Source organism: Canis lupus, chromosome 3 (assembly GCF_003254725.2).
Source record: "Canis lupus dingo isolate Sandy chromosome 3, ASM325472v2, whole genome shotgun sequence".
Lineage (NCBI taxonomy): Eukaryota > Metazoa > Chordata > Mammalia > Carnivora > Canidae > Canis > Canis lupus.
This window is the reverse complement of record NC_064245.1, coordinates 60,433,776-60,452,396: the sequence shown is the minus strand read 5'-3', so window position 1 is coordinate 60,452,396 and position 18,621 is coordinate 60,433,776. Positions and strand designations below refer to the sequence as shown.

At 49.6% G+C, this 18,621-nt stretch overlaps 1 long non-coding RNA gene across 1 annotated transcript; it reads right to left on the bottom strand.

Annotated features, from left to right (window-relative positions):
• Positions 1-2,638: 2,638 nt before the first annotated feature.
• On the bottom strand, positions 2,639-6,056 carry LOC125754799 (uncharacterized). The gene is made up of 2 exons (XR_007409644.1): positions 5,878-6,056; positions 2,639-3,295 (listed from the first exon to the last, which is right to left on the bottom strand). It is a non-coding gene; the product is annotated as an uncharacterized LOC125754799 (long non-coding RNA).
• Positions 6,057-18,621: the final 12,565 nt, after the last annotated feature.

The window sequence follows — 18,621 nt, the reverse complement described above, 5'->3', positions numbered from 1 at the left end:
AGTTACCAAGCAAAATGAGAAGCAGGGTCAAGAGAGAAAACAGACAATAGAAGCAGGTCCATGACGACCCAGGGGTTGCAGTTACAGTCTTGCATTTAATAACTGTGACCAATATGTTCAAGGAAATCATTGACAAGGTGAATAAATTTAGCATGGAAAAGAAATCCATAAAGACTGTTCAATAGAATTTGAAGAACCAAAAAGTGCAAACACTGAAGTTAAAAACTCAGTTGATGGGCTCACCAGCATAGTGGGCAGAGCAGAAGACAACGCTAATAAACTGGAAGCTGGAAATGTAGAACATGTTCAGCCTAAGACAGGAAGACAGAAGAAAAGGGGTGGGAATCACAGACAAAAGCAAACGACAACAGCCACATTGGGGTGAGATGGAGGGGCCAAACAGAAAAGCACTGGAGTCCTGGAAGAGGAAAGCAGGGAGACGAAGCTAGACTGGAAGAAATAACAGCTGGGATTTTTCCAAAATGGAAGAAAACTACTGATTCAAGAACTTCTAAAAGTCCTTAGAAGGACAAGTGAAAAGAAAACCTCACACATGCAGAACTGGTGATCAGAAAAGATAGAGAGAAAGTATAAAATGTGGCCAGAGAAAGAAGACACAGTGACTTTGGAAGAACAATAAAAAATATTGAAAGCTGACTTTTCAACGAAAGCATCATCTTTAAAGTGATAAAGGGAATAACCCTGCAAACTCAGAATAATACTATACTTAGCAAAATATCCTTCCCAAGTGAGGTGAGGTAAAGTCATTTCCTAATAAACCAGATTTGAGAGAATCCACCATTGGCAGACCTGCACAAGAAGAAATATTGAAGGGGGGTCTTTGGGCCAAAGAAACAAGCACAGAAATACAGAAAGGAATGGAAAGCTACAGAAAGGGATCTAAATATAGAGTATATAAACAATACCCATTAAAATATATGTAGAATTAAAGTGAGTATCAACAGTAATTCGTAAAGCGGGACAAGGATGAATGGAGTCAGTATGTTCTTCTAGCATGTCGTAGCATTGTCTGGGGAGAGGGTGAATGTATAGTTTGAATTTGACTTTGATAAATCAGGGGCACAATAAAGAAGAGGAAAAAAACATAAAACAGGAACAAGCAGAAAACAAACTGGGAGATGCATTTAAGATATAAATGCCTTAATAATTACACTAAATATAAATAGGCTAATATGCCAAAGACAAAGGTTGGCAGACCATATTCAAGCACATAAGCTGTAGAAAAGACACATGTTACAATAGAAGGATACAGAAAAATTTTAAGGATGGAAAAATAAATACTGCACAAACACTACCCCCTCCAAAAGCTGGCATAGCTACACTACTATCAGGTAACACAGTCTTTAGGACAAGATTTATTACTAAGGATAAATGCATAATGATTAAATCGTTCCACTAGGAATCTAAAATCATTGGTGTGCGTAACAATGCAACTTCAAAATACAGTGAGCCCAAATGGACAGTACCAAAGGCACTACAGACCAACTTCAGTCATGGTAGGCATCTGGGACACTACGGTGTTGACATCTCATTCACACACTGACCCTGAGGGCCTCCATGGTCCAGCCCTAGTCACCTGTGACCTGGTCTTACAGCTCACTCCCCAACTACTCTATCGCAGCCACACTGGCCTCTAAACATCCCAAGAACATGCAGGGCACCATCGTACCCCAGGATCTTTGCCCTGGTGGTTTGTTCTGCCTGTAACACTCTACTTAGGTGCCTCCTTTGACCACTTGAAGTCTTGGCTCAATGTGACCCTACGTTCCACCCCCAGGTCTCAGGGCAGGGGATGGGTAAGGGTGTGGGTGCTTGGCTGTCCCAAGTGAGGGACACATCTGGCAACTGGTTCAGGATCCCAGCATTCTGACGGCTGTGGGGTCTATGCTGAGGATGCTGGGGGATCCCAGGTGGGCAGGGGACGGGTGAGCAACCCCCCCCCTCCAAGGGATAGGGGAAGGGCTCTTTCCTGAAGCATGCTGCTGAGTGGACACAGGCAGGGCCCTGGGCTGGGGCAGGTGAGATCATCTGGCTTATCTGGGGCTGGGAAACAGCAGGAAGCCCCTAATCTCTATTGGGACCCCTGACACCTTGGTAAACAGTCCACCCTTCTACATTCACTCAGGGCACGTAGGGGGTTAAGGCATCCCCATTTTACAGGTGAGAAAACCAAGGCTGGACAGTCTGAGGATTAAATCTGTGGTTGAACCGTGGTCGGCGCTGGAGACAGAAGGTGGGCCCAGTGATGTCTAACTCCCAAACCATCCTCTTCTACTATACTGCGCTGAGGGCCACAGAGCATCCTTGGCCTTGCCCTCCCTCTGTGCCCAGATGTACCCTTCATCTGGATGTTCTTCCTCCATCTCTTGTTTGCGTGGTCCTTAGCCCCCAACCATTCTTTCAGACTCAGATCACAGGTCTGGGAAACTGACCCCCAGGAAGGGGCCTCCCAAGCCCCCACTGTGCTTCTAGATGCTTCGGGCCTGGTCAGTGGAGCTGCAACCCAGGGCACATTTGCCTGCAGTCCTGCTCTGGACTTTGTGCCCCCAAGAGTCAGCACCAGCCCCTGGCTCAGCACACAGTAGGTCCTAGCAAACACCTTTGAAATGAAGGAGTCTTTTATTTATTTTTTAAAATATTTTATTTAATTTGAGAGAGAGAGAGAAAAAGAGAGAGCATGAGCAGAGGGAGCAGGAGACGTAGTGGTAGAGGGAGAGGGAGAGGCAGACTTCCCATTTAGCAGGGCGCCTGATGTCAGGGCTCCATCCCAGGATCCCGGGATCATGACCTGAACCGAAGGCAGGAGCTCAACCAGCTGAGCTACCCAGATGCCCCTGAATGAGTCTTTTAAAATTCAAAATTCAGTTCCTTTCCACTCATCATGGGTAGATGAACCCAGCCACGTGCTTCTTAGTGCATTCTCTGCACACACACAAGTGCTTGCACACACACACAAAGCTAACGTCTGCTTGTAAGCATTTCCTTCTAACCAGCACGAGTGTCTTCTTTGTCCATGACAGCGACTGGGTTTGTTGGTTTGGCTGTCGTCCGCGTCCTGGGCGTGAGGCAAGTCCCTGGAACCTTAGGCTGCTGCCAAAGTATGTTCCCTTGTGCACCTCGGGGAGTCCTTCCCGGGGGCAGAGCTGTGCCACCCGAGGGGCCCCGCCTCCTGAGCACCCACTGGGTGAGGGGCCTGCCCACGGCCACACAGCTGGTCAGAGATGGAGCTGGGGTAGGCGTCCTAATAAACAGCGTCCGCTCCCAATGTCTGCACCTGAGAAAATTCATGCTGTTATCGGAACGGGAAAATGAATATAATCTCTTCAGTAAGAGAATTTTTCTGTTGTTAATGTTTTTTAATTCTAGAAATTATAGAATATGCTGAAAGTATTTTCTGGGCAGATATTGTGAGAAAGGCAAGATGACCATCCCTCCCCTTACAAGGCGGAGAGGAGCACGTTACCTGAGGCCTGTCGGAGAGTGCGCCACATAGTGGTCGCGTGGGAAGCGCAGGCGGCGGGGGAGAGAACAAAATGTACAGAAAGCAGCTGTGTGCTGGGCTTTCAAAGAGCCCTTCGAGAAGACAGAGAAAGGAAAAAAAATCTCCCACTGAATTCCTCCACTTTTCCTCTTAATTTTCTCCCCTGTTGCTGTTTCTGTGTGTGTGTTTTGTAGTGACGCACAGGTGCATCAAAGAGCATGGGGGCAGAGAGAGGGGTGGGGGCCGACAGAGCCCAAGAGCGGAGGGGATCTGTGCGCACAGTGCACCCCAGGCCCTTCCTCTTTCCCACCCGCCTGAGAGCACCCCCTTTGCCCGTGCTCCTCCCAGGACACTCGCACACAGCGGGAAGGACACACACTACCTGCGGTCTCCCCCATGCTGTGCAGGTTCTCGCTCAACCACGGAACCGACCGTGTCCCTGGATTCCCCAGGTCACCTCTCTGGGCCTCAGTTTCCTTCTCAGTGATGTGAGCTCAGGCCCCCACACCCCGGGCTGTTCATGAGACACAGGCAGGGCCATCCCCGGACAGTGCCCCGCAGTGCGGGCATGGCCGGGTGGCCTCTCCAGAGAGAGGTCAGGAGGCTCCTTTGGCGAGGGCAGAGCACGTGGATCACGGAGACACAGCAGAGTCCTCTACATGAATATTTTCCTGATGGACACATCAGTCCTCGCTGATGACTGTTTTCGAACCCAGAGCTCTGACACTTGACTGTCAGGAGGTCCATGAATCTGAGAACTGCAGGCTGATGTGCAAGCTCCAGACCACCCCGTGCCCACACAGGGGCTTGGAGAAGCCGAGCTGGAAGAGGGTGGCTCTGCTTGCTCCACTGACACAGCTCTGGGGTGTATGCCTTAGGGGAAGTCCTGGAGGGAGGGAGGCGGGGCAGGCGGGTGACTCCAACCTGGCCCCCACTGTCATGCCACCTTGGAGGTATATCCCACCCAACAAACTCTGAACTCCATGTGGTTGGTCATGCTGACCTTCACTCAATGTTTCACTGGACCTTTCTGTGACACAGGACATTGGAAACTGTTCCCACTTCCTTTTATAAAAATATTTTATTTATTTGAGAAAGAAAGAGAGCAAGGGAGAGAGAGAGCATGGGCTCAGGGGGTGGGGACAGAAAGAGAGGGAGAGGCAGCCTTCCTACTGAGCAGAGAGCCTGATGTGGGGCTCAATCCCAGGACCTTGAGATCATGACCCGAGCTGAAGGCAGACGCTTCGCTGACTGAGCCACCCAGGCGCACTCTTCTTCCACTTTTAATACAGCTTTCCTCTGTCTCTTGATACCCAGTTCCCTCCCTATTGTCCTCTTTCTTTCCCCTCTCCCCCTCTACCCACCATTCCCCACCCCTACCATCCCCCTTCTCACCATCCCCTCCCCCACCATCTCCCTTCTTCATCATCTCCCCTTCTCTATCATCTCTCCATCTCCATCGTCTCCCTTCTCCATCATGCCCTCTTCCCCATTGTCTTCCCTTCTCCATTTCCCCTACAGGACCCTCCTCCTCTGCCCACCACAGTTACCACTCCTCAAGGACCTGTTCCCTGCTCCCTGGATCCCTCACTCTGTATCCTGTTCATGGAATCCATCAAGCCCATGACTCAGCTGCCACGTCTTAGTGGTGGTTCTAAACCTGTGTCTCAATCCAGGGCTCTGTCATGGACTCCAGGTGTCTATATACCACAGACCATAGTTATCTATGTGGGAGTTCCAGGAACACTGCAGATTCACCTCTGACCCAAGTGCTTTCCCCACCTACCAGCCCACTTGTCGAGTCCACTCCTCCTCCAGGGCCCCCCTCTCATCACCCCATACACACTCTGTCCACTCACCCCACCTGAATACTGGCACAAAGAGGCACCATTCAATTCCCCCACAACCTTGTTATTACCAGATGGATGCCTGCAGCATCTTGTAGGACCAGTGTGTGAGGGAGAAACTTAGAAACACTGATGTAAAGAATCTGAACCCATAAAGTCCAAACTTTAAATTTATAGTAAAGGACACTAGCCCAGCTTGAGACAGCAACTTGACCAAGTTGACCCCATGGTGGATGTACTTTTCTTTATACCACTATCATGTGCCAGATGCTGTGGGTGATTGTATCAACCAACTGGCTTAAATAACAGGCATTTCATTGCTCACAGTTCTGGGCGCTGGAAGTCCAAACCAAGGTGCCTGCTGACTCGTTTCCTGGTGAGAACCTGCTTCCTGGCTTGCAGATAGCCGCCCTGTCTCTGTGTCTTCACACATATGCCTTCACCAGAGGAAGCTCTGGTGTCTCTTCTTATAAGGGCATGAATTCCATCATGAGACCCACCTTCATGACCTCATCTAAATCTAATTACCTCTCACAGGACCTCCAAATGCCATTTCATGGGAGGCTAGGACTTCAACATAGAAATTTGGGGAGCACAAACATTCAGTTCCTAGCAGTGATGGTGGATACTGAGGTGAGCAAGGGAGATAAGGGCCCTCAATCAGAGAGCTGATATCCTGGAGACTTCCTACAGAGAGAAGGCAGTTTGGCCAGGATTCCAAGTCTGATTCCAAGTTCTATTTCTTCTCATGACACCACATTGTCATCGCACATGACTCTTAGGTCATTATCTTGTTTGACTCTGGGAGGGGAGCAGGGAAAATCTTATCATTTCCTTTATGTATATAAGAATATCTTGGCACCTTCCCTAGAGCGAAAGCAAGGTGGAATGCACCCATTCATCCACCACCCACTCATCTACCCAGTCAGCCACCCATCCACCATCTTTCCATCTATCCATCCATCCAACCATCCATCCATATATTCATCCATCTCTCCACCCATCCATTCCTCCATCCACTCATCCCTCCATTCATCCGTCCATCATCTGTCCATCCATCCACCCATTTATTCATCCCTCCCTCTCTCCCTCTCTCCATCCATCCATCTACCTTGCCATTATCCATTCATTCATCCATCCATGGATATATCCAACCAAGATTCCCTGAACAACCATCAAGGTCAAGACCTTCACCATCCTTCACCAAGTTAGTGCCCACCCTCAGAATTTCATTTGTTGCTTTGCCAAACCTCCCAGAGGGTATTTGTGCCCTCCACACACCATCAGGCTGCTGATGGCCATGATGGCCATGCACAGGCCCTGCAGAACCATCTGGAAATACTGTCCACCCAACAGCACCTTTGTCTACAACCCACAGCAGATTTTCCAGCATTTGGGGGATTCCCAGGACCCCCTCTTACTCTCAGGGCTGAGTGGGTGGGTGTTCCCACCACAGGGAAGGGGAGGAGGGCATGCCTTTCCTTCCCGCCTATTGCTTCATCTGCCAGGGCCTGAAAATTGATCTTCCATAAAAGAGGACCCAGGCGAACTCAAAATGGGAAACAGACCCTGGGCAGCTAGGGAGCGGCTGGCCCAGACAGCCTGGGATCAAAGCAGGCTAGGCTGTCCACGAGCCCCAGCACGGTGTCTGGTTATCAAATTTGCACTTGGCAGTGTCTCTCTGCTCACTCTTCTAGAGAAAGGGAAGACCCAGCCAAGCCCAGATGATGCCCCTGGCATGGAGAGGCCAGAATGAAGCCCAAGCTGACATTCTACTGCTTCTTGCACAGACATTGCTGCAACGTCCTTGTTCTTTAGGTGCCGGCTGTATGTGCAACACTTTATATTCAGCAAGTGTAGTCTGTACTACAACTTGGGTGAACAGGTGCTATCAGCATCTATACTTCACCCATCAGGAGACCAAGCAGCGACCCAAGTTCCCCAGGGCCAAGACGTGGCAAAGCTAGGTAGGACATGGACCTCTAAAGCCAGTGGCCTTCTGAGATCTGTTGCTGCTTCTTGATGTGGCTCCATGTCCTCCCAAGTCAGGAAACGAGGGTCTGGGTGCCTTTGCGGGACAAAGGCTTTTGACAGGAATAGAGCCCAAAGAGTGCCCATGGTCTGCTGGGAAGGTGAAAGGGAATAAAGAAGGAGAAAGCAGAATACCAGGTGCATGCACTTTCCACAGGTCTCTGTATCAGCTACTTCCGCTGCGTAAGAAACCACTCCAAACTCAGCAGCAAATGACGATAATCATTTATTGCTCATGTGTCTGTGCTCAACTGGGGGCAAGTGGGGGACCTTGCGGACCCTAGCCAACATTAGCTGAGACAGCCAGGAAGACTCCCTCTGCTCTGCACATCTGTCATCCTCCAACAGGCCAGTCAGGGCATATTCTCAAGGTGAAGCCAGGGGAGCACGAGGGAAGCAGAAACACACAGGGCTTCTGAAGGCCGAGACTCAGAACTGGCACAGCGTCACTTCTACCTCATTCTGCTGGCTGATGGGGGCCCCAGTGACGAGCACTACTGAGTCACCTGGCAAAGATAGGGGGAGAGGACACAGCCACGCTTCACCCATCAGGGGTCCATGGGTCCCATGGTCTGCAAGCTGCTGGAGTTGCCTTTGTCTCCTGCCACTGCCGGACACCAGACCCCACCACTGCATCTCAGCCAGAGATGCTCCAGCCCCCTCCTCACCTCCATCTTGTCTGTTCACTAGAAGGTCCGCTGTGTCCACCCACGTGGTGTCCACGCCTGGCTCGGCCACTGACCCCTGCGGGGACCCCTGGCCTTGGTCACTTGATCAAGCACAACCCCAAGGGGCCCCCAGGGTCTGCACAGCACACAGTTGGTTTGCCACTGTCACTTCCCGGTCTCCCCGCCCCCGCCAGGGCTGGGGCTCAGCTAGCGCCTGCTGACCGGCCTAGTGATAGCTACAGCAGCAAGAGTAATGGTGCTGCCTTGGGCTTCACCTCTGCCGAGCTCGGCCTCGTCCATTATCAGCCGAGGGTGCTTGTCATCACACTGCAGGCGCAAATCAGAATCAAATGTGCTGCCTGAGACAGCGAGAACGCTCCATTTCACATTTGCAAAAAATCTGGGAGGGGGCAAAGCTCTCTTCTGTCAACTTGAAAGGGAAGGAGAGGCAGCAAGGAGAGGAAGACGCTGTGATAATTCTTGAAAACTTTGTTTTTCATTTTCCCCTCCTGGCTCCTTGGGCTCCACGAGAGGACAGGCCAAATCCCACAAGAAAGCAGGCTCGGTCAGGGCCTAAGCAAAGCCACGTGTCTTTGTAGCTCTTTAGATGTCTTGAAATGTTTTTCAAACGTCCTGGCCCCCAAACTCTCCAATCTGTTTGCTGGAGAGCGCCTCCCCGCAGAGGCTGCAGGGGCTCGTCTGTGGATGCGAGGCAGCCCGGCCACATGCCTTCCCCAGACCGCTGCTTCCCCAGTGAGTCTGGGGCCACGGAGGCGGCTCCATCCACCAGCGGCCCTGGGGCGCTTCACTCCTGGAGCTTAGGTCAGCCTTCCCGAGGAAGAGGCAGGCGTCCCACAGCCTGCCTGCCTGCCTGCCAGCCTGCAGGGCCTCTCTGGAGGGGCCGGCACCTCCTCCCACAGGGCGCTTACTCACCCTAGTGCTCCTTCTTGCCCCCCCATCCCCTCCCCCAGGACAGGAGGCTTCCTGCTTGCTCACAGGATCCTTTCACCCCGCCCAGGCAGGCCCATCGGTTGCTTTATTTAGGAGTCAGACATCACAGAGTGAGGCACAAGGTTCCCTCAGTCCCCAGGGGAGCCTGAGCTCTTCTGGACTCACACTGACCACAGCACCGAGAATTTCCCTTTGCTCATCCTTACCCTCCCCACCCAGAGGCATTGCTGGACTTCTGTGACCTGTGCCTTCCACATGGATTTGGACAATAGGGAGCCCCAGAGGGGATCAGAGAGACGGGAAGAGCCAGGTCAGGGTTCTCAGTGCTCTGAGTGTCCTGTAACTGAGGGTCACACCGTCTTCTTCTTGTCCCTCCCCTGTCCCCTCCTCCTCCCACCCTCTCGCCCATGCTGCAATGACCCTCCTCCTCTATCCCATTAGGACAGAGGTGGCAACAGCTTAGTGGCTGCTAACCCTGGCACTAAACCTTCCCACAGTCCTCTACACCCACCCCTTTGTCACTTGGCCCCCTCTAGCTATCCTGGTTTAAGTGCATCATTGGATCATGTTGTCCCTTGATGACACACGTGTCCCTAAGGATACTGTATCTTGGAGAGTGCACAGGGGGCCGGGCTCAACCACTGCCCCTGTGGAGACCAAGCACAGTGGTCAGACCCTGATTCAGTGAGCCTCAGTGAGGGGAGGGGCTGTGAACCAAAACCAGCCAGGCCCTCTGCACCTATCATCTTTGTTAGTCTCCACAATGGCCAACTGATGGGCCTCAGTGTTTATTCTGTGAACAAATAAAGAAACACACAGACAGAAAAGTTTCCAAGCTGTGCAGGTTGCATGTAGCCAGGTAGGCTGACCAAGGTGAAGAGTACACCCTTAGCAGTTGAGGGAGCTGTGGTGGGGAGCTAGGCTGCTCAGGAGCAGAAAAGCAAGGGTCAGGGTGAGAATCCTAGCTCTGCCCCACCTGCAGTGTGACCTTGGGCAGGTGTCTGAATGTCTCTGTGCTTCATCCTCTTTCCCTGCACAGCAGAACAGAGAAGCCCTGCCCAGCCTTCTTTCTGTACCAGGATACTATGCAAGTCAAGTGAGGAAATGATTTGTAGATGCTCAAACTCTGCCTGGGATCATCATTGATGCCATTACTCATGATTGTCAGTAGCTGACCTGGGATTCCAGGTCCTCATCACCCCCAAGTGCTATCATGAGCTCAAGGAAGACACACAGGCCCCTTCTCAGTCTGTCCTCTATCAATGGCCCTAACTGCAGTGTCCCCCTGCCCGCAGTGCTTTCTGCACAATAAATTCATCACTGACCATATAACTAAGCGGGAGAGCTATGACTACACAACTTCTAGAAGAAAATTAAAGAAGAAACACAAATAAACTCAGATACACAAGTTCTTAATAGGGTGCAAAACAACATAGAAAAGAAAAAACAATCCACTGGACTCTATCAAACTTCTGCTTTGCAAAAGATTTTAAAGAAAATAAAAAACACAAGCTCCTGATTGGGAAAAAAAGATTTGAAACATAACTATCTGGTAAAGAAACTTATATCCAGAATATGTATTAAGAAAAAAAAACCCTCTGAGTAATCTGGAAGATAACCAAACAAAAATGGGCAATAGGTTTGAACAGACACTAAACTGCCTATTAGTGCTGTCACTAAGCAAGCACATGACATATAGTGCAATGTTGTTAATCCTTAGGAGAGCACACACTAAACACAACCAAGATGCCAGGACACTCCCACTAGGATGGCTGAAATAGAAAAGGTTGGCAATACCAAGTGTTGGCAGGGATGTGGCACAACTGGGTCTCCAACACTCTGCTGGAGGGGTTGCAGGTAGCATAGCCTCCTCAGAACCAGCCAGGCAGTTTCTTATAAAGTTAAACAGATATTTACCCTATGATCCAGCAGTTCCACTCCTATTTATTTACATATGAGACATGAAATCATGTGTCCACACAAAGACCTATCCACAGATGTTGGTAGCAGGGCCCAATGGTGGCCAGATGTGTGTGTGTGTGTGTGTGTGTGTGTGTGTGTGTTTAATCATTATGCACTCATGAATCTAAACATTTAATGCATGGTGGGTTGCTACAGTTAATATTTGCATTATCCTTAGAGCAGCTCAGATTGTCCATGTTCGGTTGGTAGAGGCCTCATCTCATTGGCTTCTGAGAGTCTTTTTTGTTTGTTTCAATGTCCTTTTTAATGTTTTTGTTACAAAACCTAAGATTTACAATTCTTAAGTGTGCAGTTTAGTGGCCTTTAGTGCATTCACACTGTTGAACAGCTGTCCCCACCATCGGCCTCCAGAATTTTCCATCATCTTTTCCAAACAGAAACTCTGTCCCCACCATCGGCCTCCAGAATTTTCCATCACCTTTTCCAAACAGAAACTCTGTCCCCATTCAACACTGACCCTTCACCACCCAGCATCCTCTCAGCTCCGGCACCAGTCATTCTGTTTCCTATCCATGAATCTGACTGCCCTAGGAAGCACGTCTATACAAGCAGAATCACACAGCATCTATCCTTTTGGGACAGGCTTATTTCATGAGCATAATGTCCTCAGGGTGCATCCATGGATAACAGGTATCAGGATGGCTTTTCTGTTTAAGGCTGAATATTATTCCTTTTTGTGGATAGTCCACGTTTTGTTTGTCCACCTACCCATCAGTGGACACTTGGTTTGTTTGCCCCCTTTGGCTACAGTGAATAATGCTGCTACGAACATAAGGGTGCAGATATCTATTTGAGACCCTGATTTCAATTCTTTTCTGTTATCCGCAGAAGTGGAATTCCTTATGTAAGATAGTACTTACATGAGGTACTTAGAACAGTCAAAATTGCGGAGACGGAGGAAAGCAGAATGGAGGCTGCCAGGGGCTGAGGCTGGGGACACATTGGGGGTGTGGCTCCCATGGGGATGAGGAATTCTGAGCTGGGCGGTGATGGTGGCCACGAGACTTGGTGACTATACTGACTACAGTGAGCTGTGCATCTAAAAAATGGTGAAGATGGTAAATTTATGTTATATGTATTTTACCACAATAAAAAGCAAATAAAGCATCTGAAAATAAAAAGAAAAGGAACAGAATTGCTGGACCATGCGGTGATTCTGCATTTAACTGTTTCTGTGGCAGCTGCACCAGCTCATGTTCCCAGCAGCACGCGGGGTTCCTGTTTGCCCGTGTCCTCGCCAACACTTGATATTTTCTGGGTTTGCATGATAACCATCTTAGTGGGTGTGAAGGGGCTCCCAAGTCTTTCTGAGGTGACCTTCACTGTCTTGACACCTTCCTTGCCAGCGGGCTTGACAAGACAATCAAGGTTGCACTTTTCCTGCCCCAGACCTGGAATCAGCCACTTTCTTGAGGAGTCTTGGTTTCTTTCAGTGGCAAATGATACTTCAAGACCTTATTCAGGGCATGAGAGTACAGAGTGGCTCACTGCTACCTGTGTGGCCATTGTTTCTATGCCTTTTCAGTGGGCAGAGGTTAGGAAATTTTCTGTTTAAGATAGAGTAGCTCGTGGTATTATTCTGACACCGTGACTCCAAAACTGCAACTAGAGGGTTTTTACCTAATCCTTCCTGTCTTGCATCTATGTCTCCTTCTCCCCATGCTAGGAATTCTGACTTTTACCAACACAAGGAATACATTTTAAAAAAATATTGTATTTTTTTATTTGACAGAGAGAGATAACAATCAGGGGATCAGCAGAGGGAGAGAGGGAAGCAGACTCCCTGCTCAGCAGGGAGCCTGATGCGGAACTCAATCCCAGGACCCTGGGATCATGACCTGAGCTGAAGGCAGATGCTTCAACCACTGAGCCACCCAAAGCCCTATACCCTAAAGACCTCTTGTCTCAAGTATTTAATTTTTTTTATTTATTCATGAGAGACGCAGGGGAAGAGGCAGAAACACAGGCAGAGGAAAAAGCAGGCTCCATGCAGGGAGCCCGATGTGGAACTCGATCCCAGGACTCCAGGATCACGCCCTGGGCTGAAGGCGGGCACTAAACCGCTGAGCCACCCAGGGATCCCCTCGAGTATTTATACACAGACACATCTCAGCATTGGTTATTCTGCTTAAACTTTCCCAGGAAGGAAGCATGAGTGTATCTGAATCTTTGAGAGTCAGGCTGGTCAAGGTAGGTCTACTGGTTCCACAACTGTAACCCACCTTTGTTTGTGTCTTCACGAGTGGCTCACACAGTTGCCTGGCATGTTCTGCAGTGTCCTGGCTTGGTCTTCCTCTCCCGCCGCTGTTCCTTCCCCGATGAGGGGACTCCTTTCCTGTAGTGTCTCCCCAGGGGGATGCTCTGTCTGAGGAGGAGTGTCCACTGTGCGTGGATGTCGAGGGCCTTGCCTCCCCAACCCATCAGACCTTTCTGAGGATGGTGCATCAGAGCAAGCAAACCTCACTCAGTTTCAGCGGCTGCTCTCAAATGTTTCCACCACTCCTGCAAGCAACTGTTGAGGGCTTGTCCTGTTCCCGCTGCTGCCTCTGGCATGGATGCTGACATGATGAGGGTCCTACAATTTGTCCCCACCCACTCACTCATGCTGGAGCTCCTGGGGATGGTATCCTGTGTCCCATTTTGTTGCAGATGTCCTGGGTTTTGATGTTGCCATCATAGTTTATTTTATTTTTAAAGATTGTATTTATTTATTCATGAGAGACACGCAGAGAGAAAGAGAGAGGCAGAGACACAGGCAGAGGGAGAAGCAGCTCCATACAGGGAGCCCGATGTGGGACTCAATTCCGGGTCTCCAGGATCAGGCCCTGGACTGAAGGCGGCACTAAACTGCTGAGCCACCTGGGCTGCGCGCCATCATGGTTTAGGGAGAGTTTCAGGAGATTCAAACACTAGACTGTCACTTTTCATATTCTCAGAATCTTTCTCAATGTGCTTTTTAATTAAAAAATAAACTACCATTTGTTGAGCCCCTATTATGTACAAGATACTTGACAGATTGCTGCATTTAATCTTCATAATCGCCTGTCACATCTATTATTATTACTTCAATGTTTTGACAGAATTGAGGCTCATAGAGGTTCAGTAACTTGCCCAAGATAACACAGCGAGTAAGTGGCAGACCCAAGACTTCAACACAATCCTGTAGGGCTACATAAGTGGGTTTACCTGCCAGCAAATGCATTTGATCACTGTAGGTATAATTTAGAAAAGTGGTTCTCAGTTTCCCTGCAGGATTTTGTGAAAATGAAGCAGGAAAGCATTTCTCCCAATAGTCTCAGAACACAAAGAAATCTCACCACAAATACTGAAGCATTTTATGCCCAGTGTGCACACATTGAGGGGCCCCTGTCCCCTGAACCCTGCTCTCCTGAGTCCAAGAGAATCCATGGGTTGGGTGCTCTGGGGCTATCTGATAAATTGCAATACTGCAATTTTATTTATTTAAAGAAGATTTTATTTTTAAGTAATCTCTATACCCAATGTGGGACTCAAACTCACAACCCGGAGATCAAGAGTCACACACCCCACTGACTGAGCTAGCCAAGTGTCCCTACAATCTCATTCTTTACCCATATTTCTTTTTCTGCACCATCAGATATCTAGAGAAAAACTTTCTTTGAGCTTAAAAAAGAAAAAATTTTACTATGGAAATATTTATTTTATTTTTTTAAAAAGGTTTATTTATTTGAGAGAGAGGGAGAGTGCAGGGAGGAGGGGCAGAGGGAGGAGAGACTTTTTAAAATTTTTTATTTAAACTCAATTAACATATAGTGTATTATTAGTTTCAGAGGTAGAGTTTAGTGAGTCAACAGCCTTATATAACACTCAGTGCTCATGACATCACGTGCCCTCCTTACTGCCCATCATCCAGTTACCCTGTCCCGCCACTCCCCTCCCATCGAGCGACCCTCAGTTTGTTTCCTAGAATGAAGAGTCTCTTATGGTGTCTCCTTCTCTGATTCTCTCTTGTTTTATTTTTTCCTCTCTTCCCCTATGATCCTCTGTTTTGTTTCTTAAATTCCACATATGAGTGAGATCATATGATAATTGTCTTTGATTGATTTATTTCACTGAGCATAATACCCTCTAGTCCCACCCTTGTCATTGCAAATGGAAAGATTTCATTTTTTTTCAATGGCTGAGTAATATTCACATCTTCTTTATCCATTCATCTGTCAATGGACATCTGGGCTCTTTCCATAGTTTGGCTACTGTGAATGTTGCTGCTATAAACATTGGGGCACAGGCACCCCTTCGAATCACTACATTTGTATTTTCAGCATAAATACCTGGTACTGCAATTACTGGGTCATAGGGTAGCTCTATTTTTAACTTCTTGAGGAACCTGTCTTCTAGAGCAGCTGTACTACCTTGCCTTCCCACTAACAGTGTAAGAGGGTTCTCCTTTTGAGGGAGAGTCTTAGGCAGACTCCATGCTGATTGTAGAGCCCAACACAAGGCTTGATCTCACAACCTTGAGATCATGACCTGAACGGAAACCAAGAGTTGGAAGCTCAGCCAACCGAGCCACCCAGGAGCCCCTGTAGTAATATTTATTATATCAAGCAAAAATATTTTCTAACAATCAAGCCATTCTGTAAATACTGGTTGAGCTCCTACACTGTGCTAGGCTGCTTTCAGGCAGTGTGGACACAGCAGTGGACTTGCCCCCAGAAGGGAAGACAGACTACAGCCAAATGGGAATTTCAAGTAGAGTAGCTCCTAGGAATGAAGTCAAGGGGTCCTGGTGGGGATGGGGAACACCATGGGGACGTAGGAAGCTAGGGAAGGTCTCAATCAGGACAAGGTATTTGGGTTGAGAGCTAACTAACTGGTGGCCAGGGAAAGAAGGCTCCAGCCCGAGGTTACAGGAGGTATGAGCTCCCAGAAGTAAGGGCAAATGAATGGTGGGTATAATGTTAAGGACAAAAAGGAGAATGACAGGAAGTGCCATCAGAGAGGAGGTGTTGCCAGAGAACAACAGGCTTGTGGGTGAGCAAGGCAAGGACTTTGCATCTTGCTCTGGGAAGAAGGGAGCCATATATTGTTTAACACCAGAGCTATGATTTGGCTTGTGTTGCAGGATGGTTCTTTGGCCACTCTATGGAGAAAGAGTTCTAAGGCAGCAAGGACAGAAGCCAGCAGGTGAGCTAGGAGGCTGCAGCAGTGGCCAAGAGGGGAACCCTAGTGGGATGGGTGGGGGCAGGTGTTCTCAGAAAGATGTGAGTCTTTCCCCCATGGATCCCCACAGCACTTCTGTGAGGGTTCACAGTTGGGAGTTTGAGGTTTATGAGGGACACTACCAGACAAGAGAGACCAGATCCGAGAGCGTGGACAAGGGGGTGGAAAAACTGTTATGTTATAGTATGTGTCCAACACATTTTGTTGAAATCATTGGACGTGTAGGATTTTAGTTCTGACTCAATGCTGATGTGAATCCGCAATTGGACTTGCAGTTTCCCAAATGCTTCTGATACATGATCCTATTTTATCTTGCTACAATGCCCCCAAAGCAACCAAGACATGTTCTATTTATCCCTGCTCTACAGATAAGGAAACTGAGGCACAAGAGTCCCTTTCTCTTTAAAACCTCACTCAAGGTCACCTGTGGAAGAAACAGGCCTTTGGCCTGGGAGTAGACACTGAAAGTCAATTTATTCAAAATGAGTAAAGCCAACCTACAGTTCCTCCGTGGCCTCTGTGGGTGGAACTAGCCTGGCACACAGTAGGTGGTTGACAATATTTTTGAGTGAAAGTATGACCAGGGCTGGGATACTGGCTACGTCACTTCCCCTGTACCTACTTGGAGCTCTGAGCCTTCTTCTTTCTGTGACATCTATTTCTGTATCCACTGGCCTCCCCCACACCACACACACCACGAGCTCCTGCAGGCAGGGACAAGGCTCATCTATTCCTTCACTGTCCACACTACAGAACACTGTGCCTGGTAACAGTGCGTGTTTGGTGAAGGAGCATGGGCTGAGTGAAGGGAGCTGTTAGAGGTGGGAGCTGGAAGCACAAGAGGCCTGGGGAGGTCCTAGGGACAGGTTAGGTAGGGCAGAGGCTGGTCCGCCCTTGGGGAGGAGGAATGGCCGGCGCCCGGAGTCAGCACCAGGGACAGCTCCCAGCCCCGCTGCCCTGGCGGATCCCCAGCCCGTCGGCCTCCCACCAAGACGCACCTCTCGCTCAAATGGGGCCCCAGAATGTGCCAGACGGAGCACACCCTTTCTTCAGAGGGCATAGATTCAGGCAGCAAGTTCTGACCCTTTGGGGCGATGGGGTGAGTGCAAGGAATAGGAGGTGGTTAATATCTGAGACAGGGAAGGCAGAGAGGAGTGAAGGCATCTTACTCCCGTGTATCTGAGCGTGGGGCGGGCAGCACCAGACCCAGTCCCTGGCAGGGGCTCCTCCAGCACCAGAAGAACCCTGGTCCGGGGGCAGGAGACCTGATCTCAGAGACCCTATGAGGGCTGCATCACGTCTGTGGAGTCAAAGTGCCATCAGTGAATCAGGGAGGTGGGCCTCCTGTGCCCTCTCGAGCTGTAGCACCATGAGCTTATCCTCTCTCTCCCTCTGTTCAACCACCCGCACAGGTGGACCTAGGCCTTGACCTTGACTGAGAAGGTCATGAGGCGGTGGGGGTGAAGCTTTCTGTCTGGGGGGTGGGGGTGAAGAGGGGCTGCAGACAAGCCTGAGCAAGGAGGAGGCTGGGATCCGGGCTCTGCCTCTCGCCAGCATAGAGACTTCAGGCTAGATCACTTCTGATCAGGGTGATTCAGTTACAGAAAGAACATAATCACACCTACTTGGCCCCTGCACGGGAAGGGCCTGGCAGAGAAACCAGTGCCACCCCCTCCTTGCCGTCCGCACTGGCCATGATCTGTGTCTGAGTGCCAGTGCCAGGAGATGAGGGGGTGGCTCTGGGATGTATTCCCTTCATCGTCCCCTGACTGTCACAATGCACCGTCTTCCCAGAAAACCTTCTAAATTTAGGCGAGCATCTATTGTTTCTGATGAGAAAGGCGATGCCGGTAAGCAGAATAGTTCACAGCCTGGCAGGAACAGCCCAGGTGGGTGTGAGCAGAGCACCGAGCCACTAATTCCTCCTCATCATCCCCACAATCAATGGCTGACAAGTTGTTTCTGGAACATGTTTTTTTGAGCAAGGTCACTGTCTCTTTCTTCTGAGAGTGTCAGCTGCAGGCAGACAGCAGGCCTCTGCCTCTTCCACACAGGAAACACCGCTTCCACCTAGGGGTTTGGTGGGAGGGCTGTGGACCTGGGATTCAGGGGACCCCTGGTGGCCCATCTGTCCACTGGGGTACAGCCTGGACTATGTCTGGTCTCCCTTCCTGCTCTGGCCTTCTGGATCCTAGGATTCTCTTCCTCCCTCAGAGGAGGGAGGTCAGTCCAGAAACATGCATGATTTCAAGGTCCAGCTGTCATTCAGGGTATGTGGTCTATGCCTAGTGATTTACAACAAATCCTGAGAGTAGAAGCTCTCCTGCCATTCCATAGATGCTCATCCTGCCAATCCACAGATGAGGCTCAGGGGGTCAACCAGTGTGCCCAGGTCATAGGGGACAGCGTAGAGCTGGGGTCAAACTCAGACCTGTTC